The following is an 18,431-nucleotide window of genomic DNA, read 5'->3' as shown; positions in this document are numbered from 1 at the left end:
TTAGTGCCACTCCCATTCTGTATCTGATGATAGAGGAGAGGAGTTTCACAGGGACTGTTGTGGGAAGAGAAACACATTCATAAATAGCAAGAAAGGATCACTTCCTCATTCAAGAGCCATTATGAGGATCTCATGGAAGCAGTTGTTTTTTATGAAGTACAAATTAAGAAGTCAGACATCTTTTTGCACATTTGGGATTTGAAGAGCAAATAATAGGTGAACTATTTAGTCTATGCAGAAGTTCATCTTTCCCATGATTTCCTTTTTAACACAGTCAGCAATTAAAGCTTTGAAGAATTTTATCCCAGATTCTGTTGTAAGAAAGAATGAAAGAATAGAGTTCACGTACTAGCTGCAGAGAGACCTGGTTTGAGTCTAGGCTCTGTGACTTTTGGGAAAATGACCTTGATAAGTATTTTAAGTTTTCCAAACATCAGCAAAGCAATAATTTTGTATTAGTTATTTTGTAGTTTAAAACTAATATTGTTAGTTATTAGGTACCATAACAAGGTACCTTTTCACACCCACTAGAATGGCTATAATAAAGACAGTTAATAATCAGTGTAACAAGAATGTAGAAAAAATGGAACTCTTACTCTACTAATGGGAATGTAAAATGTTACATCTGTCTTGGAATGCAGCTTTAGAAAACTGTATGGTAGCTCCTCAAGAGGTTAAACAGAGTTACCCTGTGACCCATCAATGCAACTCCTAAGTAAAGAAAACTAAAAACTTACAATCTCACTGAAAACTTGTACTTAGATATTGATGACAGCAAAATTCATATATGGAAAAAGCAAAAACAACCTGATGCCATTAACTGTTAAATGGAAAAGCCAAATGTACTGCATTCTTACAATGGACTATTATTCAGCAATAAAAAGGAATGGGGTGCTGATACTTTCTACTGTAGAGATGACCTTTGAAAATATAATGTTAAATGAGAAAGTCCAGACACAAAAGGCACATATATAAATGTTTCTATTTAAATGAAATGTCAAGAATAGTAAATATTCACAGAGGAAAAAATATTCTCTAGGGCTGGGGAATGGGAGGTGACTACATGGGGTTTCTTTTGGGTGTAATGTAGATAACAAAAATTGAAGTGATGATTGCAGAGCTCTGTAAACATACCAAAATTCACAAAATTGACTACTTTAAATCGGTGGGCTGAATGGTTTGTGAAATACATCTCAATTATACAAACACATAATGTGCAACTGTTGCTATTAAATAGAGTAAAGCTTTGTTCCCAAAAAAGAAAGAAAAACAGATTTGAAGATAAATTATGAAAAAATACACTTTGAACACTTAAGAGACTGGTTTTAGTTCTAGTTTGTTACTTGACTATTTGACTTCAGAGAACTTATTTAACCTCTCCAGACCTTCTTGGACTAATGCTGCCCTATTGACAAAGTAATTGTTTTAGCATCAGGTTACTTCTAACATTTATACTCCATGAAGCTACAAATGTCATTTGATATGTTATTTTCCCCCAGTTATATGCCTATCACATAGAAAACAATTAAATTAAAATATTCTAGGATTCCAATAGGTTTTATTGCAAATTTATAGGGGATGGCAATTGAAAAGGTGAGAAAATCATATACAAAGATACTAGGTATTCCAAGTCTAGCTGGCTTACATTATCCCACACTGAAGTACCTACTTTGATTTAGCTGTGGTTACGGCCTCAGGGACCTAGAACAAAAATGGCCCCAGTTAGGTTTCCACAAAGGTTAGTGTAAACTTCTCTTTTATCCCTTTTAAAAAGTTGCTCCTGGTGAAATCACAAGAAAAGCTTGCATCTCTCCCCCATTTGTTGCCTTCTTTTTTTAAGGGGTAAATTAAAAAAAAAAGAAAAAGAAAAAACTAAATTTACTTCGGGATTAGTAAAGTAGAAAACTTCAACCCTTCCTCAGTGCCATAGTATGCTACCTGGCCATGGTGTGTGGTCTGGAATTCATATCTACTTTTCACCTACCTGCCTTATCATATGCTTCCTCTAGTCATCTGCTAACCCACAATGACAGACCTTAGTTCTTCCTCTATCCTTTCATTCCAGTGTAATAACCTTTGAATTGGGATTATACTTTATTGTTCTTTAAGCAAGATTTGAGTTTTCTTGGTTACTGTTTTATTGAATTTTTTTCTTCACCCTGAAATTTGAGTTTTCTTACTTTTATTAAAATGTAATCTTCCTATATTGAGCATAACTTGTGAGTAAGCTATGACAAATACCAAAAGTTATATAATCAACTCTACAATCAGATTATAGAACAATTCCTTGTCCCATACAAGTGCCCCTGTGTCCCATTATAGTCAGCAAGTCAACACATTTCTCTGCTCCTATCCCTGGCAATCGATGGTCTATGTATTATTTTTTCTGTTATGTCTGTAGTTTAATCTTACAAGAATTTCACTGAAATGGAAGAATGCACTCTTGAGAATGGCTTCTTTTGTAAAGCATAACCATTAGAGATCTATGCATGTTGTTGCATGCTTTGATAGAGCATTCTTTTTCTACTGATGACTAATATTCCTTTATATGGATGTGCCTAAGTTTTTATGTTTATTTCCCTGTTGAAGGATATTCTTCTGGGAAAATTAAAACAAAACAAAACAAAAAAACTTGCTATTAGACTTTACACACAAGGGCTTATTCACATAAATTTTATATCCACTGAGTAAATGACTGTACTATGATTGCTTAGTCTTATGGTACGTTTATGCCAATTTTTCAAGTATTAAAACCACCAGTTTTCCAAAATACCAATACATTCCTAATAGCAAAATATGAGACTAGATTTGCTTTAACATCCTCCCTTTAACTTGTTATTTTCAAGCTTGTTCTTTTCCTTTCTTTTTAACCACATTTGTAGATGTATTCTGGAATCTCATTATAGTTTAAATTTTCATTTCCAATGAAACTAAATTCAAATCTTGCAATGAATGTTGATATTAAACATTTTTCCATGTGCATAACTTCCTTGTATATTCTTTTATGAAATATCAAAAATTTTTTGGCAGTATTGTTTTGTTTTTGTTGTTTGTTTATTTGTTTGTTTGTTCTTTACAATTTTGGCTATTCTAGTTCTTTGGTTTCCCCCCACACACAAATTTTAGAATTAATTTGTCTATTTTTTAAATTTTTGCTGATATTCCAATAAATTCCTATAAAAGACTTTGGAGAATTATTATCTTAATCCTAAATCTTCTAATCTAATAACTATATATATATTTATGGACATACACTTAAGGTTTTCTTTGTTCTTATTTCATCAGTGTTCTGTGGTATTAGAATATAGATCTTTTTGTAAAAAGTATATTGATTTATATTATATAAAATTAACTCAGTATGTAACCAATACATAGATGTCATAAATGACATTTTAATTTAAATTTCCAAATATTTTGTTACTATATAAGCATAGTTGATTTTTATATTGACCATATTCCTTCAGTCTTTTTAAAGATCACTTATTGATTTTCATAAATTTTTAAATGTTTCTAGGAATTTTTTCTCAACTGTATTGTTTATAGGTTTGTTTGTTTGTTTTTAAATATCTATGTCTCTCATTTTTTATTTTCTTTTTTGCCTTGAGGAAATGGCAAAGTATGGAAGGATGATATTGGATGCAAATAATAAGATGGGACATACTTGCCTTATTTGGGATCTTAGAGAAAAATTCACTCTTTAACTGTTAGGTATGATGTTAGTCCTCTGACTTGGTGGATGAACTTCATCATATTGAGTTATTTCCCTCTCTTCCTAGTTAACTCTGGATTGCTATTATTAATGGCAATAATCCAAGATTTTTATTACTTGACAATGTTGTGGTCTACTTTTTCTGCCTCTTCATTTTGGCCATTTTAAATATTTATCATACATCTAAACAACCTATACATTTATATTAATAATCAAATAAATGGAACAATTTTTCTAGGCTTTTACTGTGGTAAATTCTTAATTGTAGACTGTGTTGTGTTCATGAATAATTTGAATACACTTCATGCCTAAATTTGTTTTAAAATATTATTCCTTTTTCTCTATAAAGAACATTTATAATTCATATATTATGGGTGAAATCTCCTGTTCTTTTTAATAATATTCCATAAAACATTTGTCCCTCAATTGACAAGTTTTATTGTTAAATATCTATGTATGAGTATCTGTAGATCCTATTCCATTTAGATAGTAACCTGTCAGTCATTTGGGGTCCAAGCCATTTTAAAAATATTTATTGGTGATTAATTGTATTTCCTAAATACACATTGACCTTCTCTTCTGTTCTCTATTCCTGCTACAACTTAATTTAGATACTTATAATCTCTTATATCAATTGTGGAAGTAGCTTCTTAACAGTTATTAAACCTCATTCTTTTATATCTGTCATTACCATTATCTTATATGGAAAGTAAAATGTGATAATATTACAAGTAAATTCTTTGTCTCAGGATGGTGACCAAATAGCATGATTTGTAGTCTTTCATGATCTGATCCTTGCATACTTACCTGGCCTCAACCTACACCTTATGTGACCAACTTATCTTTTATATTTTAAACAAATTGAACCGTGTTGTATTATTTAATACTTTTCTCATCTCTATGACATCATTCTTGCCTACTTACACTTCATTTCTTGGTGCTCATTATTTAAAACAAATTCCACCTTAAATTTTTCATAGAACTCTTTGCATAGATTTATTATGCTATCAAATAATATCTAAAATATCTGTGTATGTGTCATTTGTGGTCAAATCATACCCAAAATTCTTCAAGAGTGATACTCTGATCTGTCTGTGTAGTATTTTTCCATGCTTACACACATTCTAAGGAAGTGATTGGCAGGGTTTTAAAAAGTTCTTGCTACATTTCCTAAGCTTAATAAATATTTGTGATTTTCTTCTATTTTTTTTTTAAAGAGTACTTTCCTTGAAATAGTACCACTATGGATTAGGAAGGAGAAAATCATGTTCCCTAAGTTTCAAACTATTCTGAAAAATACCAACATTAATATATATTTTCCTCCACATTAATTTTTAAAAATTGAAATTGAAAATATCATCTGCATGGACTACATAGCAAGTTTGATTTTGAGAGAAGTAATTTTTTTCAAAAATTAGGGTGTTTCTCTTTAGATTAAGTTTAAGAATTTTCTTTCTTTTTTTTTTTTTTTTTTTGCTTTGAATGACCCATTGAGCTGATTTAAACCCATTAAATTCAAAGTTATTTTAGCTTAGCTAAAATAAGTCTAAATGAAATGAGAATATAACCTGCAGATTTTAGCCAACATTTTCTGGACAAAATGCACTTTATGAATAGCCTGTTTCCCTACCCATTATCAGAAACCTAAGGATGCAATTTATTTTTTCAATGCAAAGCATTATGAAATTTTATCCACATGGTAATTATTGCCCTGTATTGAAGTTATATAAGGAATACTAAAACCTCTTTGACCACTGAGCCCCCCTTGGTCATGGAGCACATGGAGACCTCTGTGGCATTTACCCAACACATTTTGATCCTGGTTTCTTGTGGCTGATGCAAAGTGCAGATGTAGAATTCCGCTGTGCTTATAAATTAGCTCGTTGATCTTTAGTGCAAATCAGAATTGTTTTTATTAGCTTTGACTGTAATTGCTGTGAACTAGAAAATGTTTTCAATCTTGAAAAGATTAGCTTTCCTTCTGAATGTCTAACATCATTCTTTTAATTTATCTCATTTGTATTTACCCACCTTGTTTATTTTTGTAATCATTTCAACTTTTAGCTACTGAATATTTTACATAAGAAAAAATGAAGTCTGAGTAATGTGTGATTCTTTATGCTCCTACTGATCATTGTGAGATGAATTAGCATATGTTTTGTTTTTACATGGATGTATGCAGGTGTTCTACAAGTATTTATACTAAGATTAAAATAAAATTTTAAGTATTTTCTATGACAAAGATTATATTATCATGAAAAAAGATACTTGAGGAATTTATCATAATGAATCTTATAATTATATATCTTATATGCTTTTTAATTATGTTTAAGGATAAAGATAAGTTATGAGAAATGCATTGTTATATTATTTCATTTTTGTGACAATCATAAAGTGTACTTATACAAGCATAGATGATATCAGGCAATCACTTGTGGTAGCCTCTTGATGCAATAAGGAAACATGGCAAACATGAGATGTATTAGGCTTCTGTCAACATAACATGGCATATTGTTTAATAATAAACATTTTATAAGTAGTAGTACATTCTAAAATTAGGATAAAGAATACAGTATTCTAAATGCATACATCATTAGCATAGTCATTTATAATCATAAACTATTTTTATTGTATATAATGGTATATGATACAATTTTATATACCTGGCAGTGCAATTTAATTTTTATACCATCATCACCACAAACATGTGACTAAAGATACAACCTTATGGTACTAGGCAATGGTATTTTTCAGCTTTGTTATAATCCTATGAGATCAGGGTTATATATGAAGTCTGTTGATAGCAAAAACATCATTAGACAGTGAACGAATGTGTGTCCTTTCAATGTTACAATCAAAATTTGTGCAATTGTAACTGTTGACCTCTTTAAGTGAGACAGGGGTAGGGAGAGAGAGATTTGAAAGAAGAAAGATTTCTCATTTTGAGATTCCTAGTTCCAATAATGCTGTAGCTAGAATTAAATTACAGAGAATGAGCCATAATATAAGTTAAGCCACTACAATGGCTCTCTGAGGGCTCTGTTCACTAATAACATATGCTCATTTGTGTGCATTTTCAAGTGGCTTGCTTGAAAGGGCCTCATGACCCACCACTTCTTAGGAAATTATAGGCCAGTAATAGCCCTTTCCCAAGGGGTTACTTGCTATGTGATGTTTCTTTGCAGCCTTATTTAGAGCATCACAAAAGGAAGGGAATGATTAGTAAAGAATAAAGTAAAAATAAAATGAGGAACAGCAAAATGGGGTAGATTATATTTTCAACTGTATATAAATTCTTGAGGGGGACAGAAAAGATATTTAATGGGAATAATCAATTCTTGAAAGTTGCCCATTGTAATATAAATCATTCAAAATTTAAATGTACGCTTGCTATTATAAGAGGAAAAAAACACACAAATGCATTCATATGAAAGCAACAGGAATGTGTTTAGTCTGTGAAAACCACATAAAGAAGTATCTAAATCAGGCTGTCTTCTCAGAATCTGATTTGATGGATACCTGAATTCAAGCTGCAAATATTTAGTCACTAGTTTCTGAATGGCTTCCAAGATTGATGTCTCCAATTATTGAATGAACAATTGTAAGTCTAAAGCAATAACCAGATGATATTTCAATCTGGTAAAATCCAGAGATAGGTATCAATGAAATTCATTCTATTCTGAAGGAAGACTTAAAAGAATTTCTATGCTCTGAATCCCAAAGTTGACATGTCTCAGAAGTGGAGCTAAACAAGATGGCTTTAGTCTCCATCTTCACATTCTTGGGAGAAAACCTACTCTTCCTAAAGGAGATTAATATCCGGAATGTATAAGGAACTCAAAAAACCTAACAGCAACAACAAAATCCAAATAACTCAGTCAACATATGAGCAAATGCACTAAATACATTTCTCAAAAGAAGAAATGTAAATGACTCATAAATACATGAAAAAAAATGTTCAACATTCCTGCAATCAGGAAAACGCAAGTCAAAACTACATTGAAATTTAATCTCTCCAAACATAGAATGGCAAACATCAGGAATACAAATAACTATAAATGCTGGTGAGGATATGGGATAAAAGATACACTTATATACTGTTGGTAGAACTTCAAATTAGTGCAACTGCTTTGGAAAGCAGTATGGTGATTTCTCAAAAGACTAGGAATGAAACCACTATATGATCCAGCTATCCTACCTCTTGGTATGTATCCAAAAGGACTCAAATCAACATAGTGATACATGCATTCTAATGTTTATGGAGGCAAGTTCACAATAGCTAAGTTATGGAATCAACCCAGATGTCCATCAACAGATGAATGGATTGAAAAATTGTGCTATATATACACATTGGAGTTTTACTCAGCCATAAAGAAGAATGAAACCATGGCATTTGCCAGTAAATGAATGGAAATTAAGAACATCATGCTAAAGGAAATAAGCCAAACTCAGAAAGTTAAGGGGCAGGTGTTATCTCTCTTACATAGAAACTTGTTATCTTTCTTACACAAAAGATAAAAGTAATTTTTTGAAGAGGAATTTTAAGAAAACAGAAGCAAACCAATAGAGTGTAGGAAGGATATTAAGAGGGAGGGAAGAGAGCAGGGTATGGGCAAATGCTGTGGAAAAATATCTGCCAAATTATGCTATGTTCATATATGAATATATTACTATGAATCCCACTTGTAGGTATAATTATAATGCACTAATTGAATTAATACTACTACTATTAAAAGGCAGATTAATAGAAAATCAAGTGAATCACAGGGAGGAAGAAGAGGAGAGAAAAGGAATATATTAGGGAATGAGATTAGTCAAATTATGTTGTATGTATTGTTAATATGGTATAATGAATCCCAATGTTATGCATAATTATAATACAACAATATTTTTTTTAAAAAAGAGGATGGCTATGCTGATTATCCAGTATGTCAAATTCATGGAGGGTACAGAGAATTTGAAGCAATACTTTTCAGGTAAATATAAGACAATGGGAAAAACATGTAAGTGGGAGTAGAATGAAGAAAAAAGACCATACCATCAGAAAATATGAAGTTAGAGAGAAACACAAGTATCAGACAAATGTCATAAAGATATGATGCTGGTTGAGGAGTCTGTCTATGATAAGCACAAGTTGGAAATGCAACATTTACAAAATTGCATGTAATTATAATTAATGTTCAGGAATTTTCCACCTTATTCCAATGCATAAAACCTTTAAAAAACTCCTCATGTCTCATTTGGGTAATGAATATTTGTTGAGTGTATACTAAATGCCAGATTTAATACTTCATGCAATGGTGAACAAAGCAGAAAGAGTTGAGTGTTGCGGTAATATATAAGATAAAACTCCTAGTAAGGGTTTGCAAAACTTATTAGCTTCCTAATGGTATAAAAAAAAAAACAACATAAATGTTATAGCTTGAATCAACAAAAATTAGATATTTCACATTCCATAGTATGGCTACCCATTACCTGGGTTCTCTTCTCAGGGCCTTATAGACTGAAATCAAGATGTTGACTGGGATTGACACCCAGGTTCTTTTTCAGTCTTGTTCAAGTTGTTGACACTAGCAGAATTCAGTTCCTTGTGGCTTTAGGTCAAGAGTTTACTTTGGCTTTTGCCAAAAATAGTTTATCATGTGACAATCTAGTTTCTTCATGTCCATTGGAGAGACTTCTCTGACATTTCACCTCTTTTTAAGTCTCCTCTAGACAGGTCAGGTCCCCCCAGATAACATTCTTTTGGGTTCAGCCAATTTTAACTTATTATTAACCCAATTATAGAGTAATATTTCATCATGTTCACAGGTCTTGCCCACACTCAATGAATATAAATTATATACAGTATAGGTAATTATGGTTCATATTTGGATTCTACATAATATAGTGAAGCTTTACTAAAAGTCACAAAACAACTCTACTTCCATACATTGCCTGCATAACTTCAAAATTATTGTTTGGAGTTATTCAAGCAATGTATGGAAGTAGAGTTGTCTTAGTCTGAGAAATTAATGCTCACAATTCTTCTTTTATGCAGAGGTAGAAGAAACCACAGAGTATCTAATAAATTTGGAGTAGCCCAGCTTAGCTTTGTAAAAGAATTCTACATGTTATAAAAATGTACAAGACTAGGTACAACCTAACACTATATGCATCATCTGTCTTATCTATCACTTTTTAGGCTTGATCCCTATATTCAAGTTACACCACATTCCATTATTTTCTTTCATGTAGTCATATATAAGCTACACTAAAATATCATACTTTTTAAAAATTTCTTCAAAATAACATACTTTCCCTTACTCTAGTTTTACAATATAACTACTGACTGAAAGAATAACCAAATTGATATATGAAGTATATGAAGGATGAATATGAATCATTTTATTGAAATGTTAGACCCACAAATACAAGCAAATTGTCATTGTTTTGTACTGCATTCACATACTATAATGTCAAGTATCATCATATATCACACTATATTGAAATAGCTCATTTTAGTTTGCTGTAGTGAACATAAGATATGTATTGACTATGTGCTATGGGCTGAGTGTCCCCAAAATTCATGTTAAAACTTAATCCCTACTATAATGGTACTACAATGTGAGGTTTTTAGAAAATGATTGAGTTATGAGGACTAGGCTCTTTTGAATGATATTTTAGTCAACCTTTTTGCTGCTGTGTGTAAAGGATCTGATCAGAACAACTGTAGGGGAGGAAAAGTTTCTTTGAGGGCTCACAGTTTCAGAAGTCTTAGTCCAAAGGCCAGCTCCATTACATGGGGCTTGAGGTGAGGCAGAACATCACAGCAGAAGAATGTGGCAAAGGGAAGCAGCTCACATCATGGTGATCAAGAAGCAGAAATATATACTCCAGCTCCAGATACAAAATATATACCCCAAAGCCACAACCTCATTTAACCATTTCCTCCAGCCACAACCCACCTGCCTCTAGTTTATCACTCTGTTAATCCCATCAGATATTCATTCACTGATTGGGTTAAGACTCTCGCAATCCAATCATTTCTCTTCTGAACCTTCTTGCATTGTCTCACATATGAGCTTTTGGGGGACACCTCACATCTAAACCATAATGAATGGATTGGAAAGAACTCACTTAGGTCCATTTTTACTCCTGTCTTTAGCCAGCTGATGACATAGCATTCAGGCATTGTATTGAAGGAGCGAGACAAGGCCTTCAGCAGACATTGAATATGTTCATTGATACCTTAATGTTGAACTTCTCAGCCTCGAGCAATATGAGAAATAATCTTCGATTTTTTAAAAAAAAATTACCGGGTCATTGGCATTTCATTATAGTCATATAAACAGACTAAGACACTATTATAACCATGTTACCTGGCCCACTTTCATCATGTAATAGGTGCTGAATGAGGATGTTGGTGATGACACAGACAACAACAATGTGGTTAAGAGAAATAAGAACAGAATTAAGAACAATGTTATTTTGTTGTTGTTGATGTTTAAAGGTCAAATATTTAACAAGAGACCATACAGATATTTCTTCACTTGTTGATAAATTGTAGCTAATTTCAGCAATTATGTGGGTCAAAGAAATGCTTAGGCACATTATTTCTGGCCATCAAAAGCTGTTGACTTCATGTGTGTTATGTTGTTTATGCCTGCAGTAGAAATAAGAGTTATATGCATGGATAAATTGTGAAGTTGAAGGTCTGCTGTATTTGGAATGCATTTAAACAGGCAGTGTCTTTATAATCAATTTTTGCTTAATGATTATTGTGCATCAGTCTTTTCATAAAAGCAGCTTAAAGGCTAGAATGCTACTGAAGATATTAGCGCCTATCTCAAAACTTGGAATATAAAAATCAAAGCAAAAAAGGTTGCTATCGCAGGGTCCCCTTCCAGCTCAGTAGGCTTCACTTTTGGCCTTGGCAGTCAATAAGTTGGAGTTAAGTTTCTTTTTTTGGTATTGGTTTCACAACATTACATTGATTACTTTTTTAAAGAACACTTATGAAAATCTTCAAATAGAGATTGCTTCCCTAGGAGCAATTATTCTTTTTTCCCCCAAAGCTCTCAGAATTAAAATAATTCCATCAGTCAAAATGTTTTGTTATTAGATTTAGAGGCTGTAACAGAGAGGGAAACTCAGAATCAACATCTGTCAGCCAGTGAGCACTTGTTCTGTGCCTATGGTTAATGTAGTATATTCAAAGCTGCCAAGTATTAATGACATAGTAGGAAAATACATTAATAGTAACTATTTTAACCTCTAGACTTGGGTGTTGTTTTCCCAAACATTTCATAATCACTATTTATATTACCTTGGAGTAATTACTTTTGACATGTAATACCACCACCTATATTTATTTCAAGAAAGATGAACTCTTGCATATTGTAAAGTATTTTTCTATATTTTCAATTGTCTTTGTTTCCCTGGGCTGCCCTAACAAGGGTATTACAAACTGGAGGTAGGTGTGCATAAACAACAGATATTTATTTTTTCCCACACTGGAGTCTAGAAGTTCACAAATCAGAGTGCATCAGGTCATGTTTTTTTCTGACAGCTTGAGGGAAGAAAGCTTCCTTATTTTTTATATCTTCTGGTGGCTCCAGGAAGTCCATAGAACCCTGTATTTGCTCCATTACTCTCCCTCTGGTGTCACATGTCACAGGGCTTTCTTCTCCAATATATCTTCATATTACTGTCTTATAAGGGAACAGGTCTTTGGGTGTACAACCCTCCCAAACTCAATGTGACTTCAGCTTAACTAATTACACGTACAAAGAGCTACTTCCAAAGTAAGATCACATTCAGGAATTCCAGGTGGGAATAAAGGACGATGGTTATAGTGGATAATGGACTTCCTTCACCAACGCTATTATTTTTATTTTTCTCTCTTATTCTCTCCTGTCTAAAACACATACCAAAAACACATTTATGTAGTTTCTTGTTTTGATTTTTTTTCTATTAATGCACCAAACTCTAGACTTTGAGCTTCAAGGGAGGCTCAAGATACTTGCTTTACTTAAGAGCACTAAGGGAAATAAGCCAATCCCCCAAAACCAAAAGCTGACTATTTTCTCTAATACGCAGATGCTAATTTGCAGTAAGGTGGGGGCGGCCAGGGAGGTGGGGCTAGAGAAGATTGGCATTACCTTAGATTAGGTAGAGGCAAGTGAATGGAGAGGAGGTGAGGGGATGTGGGGATAGGAAAGATGGTAGAATGAAACAGACAATATTACTGTATTTATACATGTGACTGCATGACCAATATGATTCTACAACATGTACTCAGAAAAATGAGAAATTCTATCCCATCTGTGTATGATATATCAAAGGGCAAAAATGCATTCTTCTGTCTTGTATATATAATTAAAATAAATTTAAAAATTAATAAAAAAGAGAGTGTTCCTAGTGATTAGAATAGTGCCTTCAAGAAATGAGAACACAATAAACATTTATAAAGCATTAAAAGTACATGCAATAACTTCATAACTGTTTTTTTTTATATTAAAGAGCTCTTAAATCAATTTTGTTGTATAGTAATAGGAAATTCTTTCAATGTGATACTGAGTTTTACTTATTTACTTACTTTCTTTCTCTACTCTTATTTTTATGTAAAGGAACACCTGTTAAGAAAACCTGTGAGGAGGCACACAAAGAACACAAAGTTCAAGCAGATAAACAGGGTGGAGCAGAGAGGAGTGAAGTATGGTAGTGAAGAAGTGCAGAAGTGAAGTGTCCACTCCTCCCTGCCTGGGAGTTTATTGACTCAAAGAACACATACTTCCAGTTACCATGACTTCATTCTAATTAGTACTTCTTTAACCTTAAGTCCTAACTGAGATAAGGTTCAGGTAAGAACAAACATGGGGCTCCTACCTACCAAGGACATATCCATGGAGACCAGAAAGTGCCTGCATAGTTGTCTTATCACCTCAGAAGGAGGAGGCTGGGCATCAGGATAGATTTGTGAAGGACAATGTTATGGCAGCATCCATGCTTTTGCACAGGAGTTTCCCAGTCTCCAGGTATTACCTAGAAGCGGGACATTCTGCGTCTTTGCACAGAAACTTCCCAGTCACCAAGCATGTCACAATCACGAAGATTGTAGACCTCAATCCCAAACAGAGAACTCCTACACTTTTAGTTAATTTCTTTTGTCAGCCTTGTTAACTTTTGATAAATATTAATGCCTCTGAGATTTTCTATTTTTGTTGCTTATCTTTTCTTTAGATATTTAAAATGTGTTTGCCTTTTTCTAACTTAACTAGAGGCAAACATGAAACTTCCAGAAATATATACTTAGCATAGCTTTAAATTAAAAAAAAATGATGCCCATAGAGGAGTCTTGATGAGGAACAACTTATTAAGAAATAGACACCATTGGCTTTTGTTAGCCCAGAAATCAGTATGTAATCAGTTTCCATTTCCATTTCAGATGTGTGTCTTTTTTGTTTGTTTTTAAATAAAGACAGGGGCACATAGAATAGATGGTTCAAGAATTTCACTCCTTTCTTCCCAGTCAAGTTATTCTGGCTTGTTCAAGAAACTTATGCATTACAAAAAAAGTAAATTATCTGAAGATTCTCAAGAGCTTTCAAATTTTTAATCTGTAGTGTTGAATTCTGTTACATTTTGAGTACAGCACATATATTTCAATATAAAACTAGGAAAGTGTTAAATGATTGTTAAGCAAACTTTTTTTTAAAGAGCGCATTGATTTGTTCCTTGCCATTTTTTGTGACTTCTTTTTAAATTGTTTTCTTTCTTCATTTTCTATTGGTGCATATTATAATTGTAGATATTGATGGGACTTGTTATGCATTTACTCATGACACAATATAACAATATGGTTTGGGAAAAGTCTTTCAATTAAACTTTTAAGATGAATATAGATATCTGAACATTCTTGGTGAAACCTTTGCTATTGTTTTAAGCATGCTGTTATAAATTTTATTATTAACTTTGTTTAATATGATGGAAAATATAAAGTTTTATATATATATATATATATATATATATATATATATATATATATATTTTTTTTTTTTTTCCAAAATCCTTTTTATTGTTGTAGTTATGATTTAGGAATAACATAAATCTAAAGAGTTCTCACAGTATCTTACATGAATTTGTTACATACAGACATAAGTTCTAAAGCATTTTTTAAATAGTTTTAGTCCATCAACAGTTTTCTTTAGAGACTGATTTTCTGTCACATCATGAAATTTTACAAGACGACAAGGCCAACCATTGTGCTGGCCTGACATTTTATAATAAAGGAAATTAATATTCAGAATAATGTATATTCATTAAATGGCTATGTCTTTTGCAGACTATGGCAACAATATGATACTAATGGGGCTAATTTCTAGTTTATTGTAAAATAGCTTTCACTTTTCCAGGCTGGAAATCTAAAGCATTTGAATTACATTGTTTGCTATTCACTTTTATGTTTAGTATCTTGTTAATGAGCTTACATAAAAGTATCTAGCAATAGCCAAAAAATGGTGGATTTGCTTTTATTCAGGCTTATCTGGAAAATAAGAATATGTATCTACTGAAGAAGAAAACTAAGCCTGTCTCGATTTTCCAAGGAGCATTAATTAGATCAGTACTTTCTAATCTCAATAAATGCTTCTTAGATTGAAGTGAATTTACCTCCTATATATTACATATTGGTTTGTCAACACATCATATGAAGATGTTAAAAAATAATTGAGCTTTTAGTCAACTCAGACTCCCCACTTAGCTGTGTTGCTCAGCAAGAGATAAATGTTACAGATGGGATTCATAATTACTTTCAAGGGCATATAGAATCTTTTTAATGATTTCTAAAATTTCATGAGTTTTACAGCTCATCTTAATACCTGAAAATGTCACATGCACCATCTTGTTGGCCATATTTGTGAACTAGAGTAATGTTAGTACCTATATTTGCCATTTGAAAAGCCATCAGTGGATTGCCTGCATATGTTTTAAAAATTTCACTTGTTTTCTAAAGACACAGCAATTAGATTTATGATGTAATGATACTTCCATGTAAGCTTTATAGTAATTATTGGCTTCATATATTTAGTTTAGTTATTTCTATATTGATAGGTTGGAAAATGGTTCCAGTTATTTTGAAAAGTGGAGTCTTCAGCCACAAATAAAGGAAGGTAGCCTGTCATTTGTGACAACATTGTTAATTTGAGACATAGTCAAATGCCCAAAGACATGAAGATGTGGTCAAACACAAGAAGACATATAACACATTAACTCACTTATATTGGAAATCTAAAGAATTTGATATGATAAGAGCAGAGTATAGAATAACTGTTACCAGGGCCTTTGGATGTGGGCAGGATTGGTCAAAGGATACAACATTTCAGATAAATGACAGTAATATATTCAAGAGCTCTATGGTACAGCATGGAGACTGCAGTTAAAATAATCATATTCTTGAAAATTTTGGAGAGTGAAACTGGTGTTACCACCACATGAATGATTACTATTTGAGGTAATAAGGATGTTAATTGACCAAATTTAATAATTCCATCATGTAGGTATACTTCAAGATGTAACTTTATATACAATAAATAGAAATCATTTTTATGTGCCAATTAAAAAAAATAAACAAAGATGAGATGTACTATATACCAAGAACTATGTACCAAAAACTATATACTCAAAAACTATATACCAAGAAAATTCTGGACCTACCTCAAAATTTGGGGTCTGACCTGTGTCATAAAAAGAAAGGAATGTTGGAATGATATCAATTATGCTATATACATATAGGATTATACTACCATGAATTTTACCTGTATGTGTAGCTATAAAGCACTAATTTAAAAAAAAAAACACATGGCATCATGCTGGTCTCTCCAAAGGGCTTGTATAGCAATTGAGTAAAGGGACAAATAGAGAACAAAAGGTAGGAGGAGAGGAGGGAATGGGGAAGTACTGAGGACTGAAATGAAGCAAATTCTATTCCATGCTTATATGATTATGTTAAAATGACCCTAACATTATCTAAAACTATAATGTACTAATAAAAAAGAAAAAAAAAGAAGTAGGATTGCCAAACATATGTACATGAATTTTCATGTACATATTACAATCTTCATGTCTTTGGGCATTTGACTATGTCTCAGTAACTTTAACATGGAATCAGTGGACCTTAGAATCACATGAGTAGGCTTCAGATGGACCTTCTAATCCCTGGATCTGATCTGATACATTGCTGATAAGCATGCATGCCAAACATTATATAAAACTTCCAAAAAAGGGCATTGACTTTAATAAGATTATCATTTAAAAATATTATTTAAAATGTCATCACATGTATTTACATGCGATTTCTAAATACCTGTTATCTGGACTAGATAATTCCAAGATTATTTAACACCTGTTCACTTAATAGAGTATTTTGTAAAAAAGAAAAAAAAAGTGAACTTGAGTACTAAGATTAAAGACTGCTAGTTCCCCATTCTCACACCAGAATCACTTAGGTGCATTTTTTAAAAAAAGACATTATAGGGTTCTATGGTCAAATTAGAAACATAGGGTTAAAACTTGTAATCTGTGTTTCAAAAGTCTTTAATGAGGGTACTGCAACCATGGTCCCAGGTAGCTTGGCTACTGCTAAGCTGGCCACAAACCTTGACACCAATTGTGTGGTGCTGGTTCTACAGAAATGCAGGATGTTTGAGATTTCAAAGGAAGGTCTGGGAGACCAGGCAAAGTGTAGAATGGTTGGAATGCCTGCAGGCAGTCCTAGAGAGGGCAATGCATGAAGATGTGAGGAGAAAGTGGAGACCCTGAGTTAAGAGATGCCTGTAACATAGAATGTATTGTGAAGAAAGCTGTAGAAATCAAACAAAGAGAAGCCAAGGGAGAAGCCATATGTGTTGTAACCAGCAAGACCATAAAGGAAGAGCTATACAAGCCCTTTGGAGAGACCAGCATGATGCCATGTGCCCCAGACTCTGGATGTGAAACTACAGAACTTGTTTGCCCAGACGAATTTCAGTCCCATCTTGCTTTGGTCCCATCCCTTCTTTCTATGCTCTTATTTTTCCCTTTTGGGGAATGTTTACTGTGGACCTTTATATATTGAATATACTTAACCTGCTTTTGATCTTAACTATCACAAAAAGAGTTTGCCTTGAGTCTCAGATAAGATTTTGGACTTGGACTTTTGGATAACCCTGGAACTGTGAAGACTATGGAGACTTGAAAATGGACTAAATTTTGAAGTATGAGATGGGCATGAATTTTGGAGGACTAGGGGTTGAATGTTATGGTTTATATATGAGGTGTATCCCAAAAGATTATATATGAAAAAAATTAAGAATTTTCATAGATGAAATGATTAAGTTATGAGAACTTTAGCCTAATCAGTGGCTTAATATACTGATATGGATTAACTGGGTGAAAATGGGAAGCAGGGAGGGTATGACTGGAAGAAATGGTCATTCAGGTTGTACTTTTGGTGTTTATGTTTTGTTCCTGGAGAGAAGAGCTCTCTCTGCTTCCTGGTTACCATGCCTTGAGCTGCTTCCTTCGCCATTCCTTTTCACCATGATCGTCCACCTCACCTTGGATTCAGAATTATGTAATTAAGTAACCATGGAATGTATCTCTAAATCCATGAGACAAAACAACGTTTTCTTCTTCTAAGTTGTTCTTGAATGGTCTTTTGGTCACTGTTACACAAAGCTGATTAAAACATGGAATAAGCAAT

The sequence above is a fragment of the Marmota flaviventris genome, chromosome 1 (genome assembly GCF_047511675.1).
Source record: "Marmota flaviventris isolate mMarFla1 chromosome 1, mMarFla1.hap1, whole genome shotgun sequence".
NCBI classification, from domain to species: domain Eukaryota; kingdom Metazoa; phylum Chordata; class Mammalia; order Rodentia; family Sciuridae; genus Marmota; species Marmota flaviventris.
The sequence above is the reverse complement of the archived record's forward strand: the minus strand, read 5'-3'. Positions refer to the sequence as shown.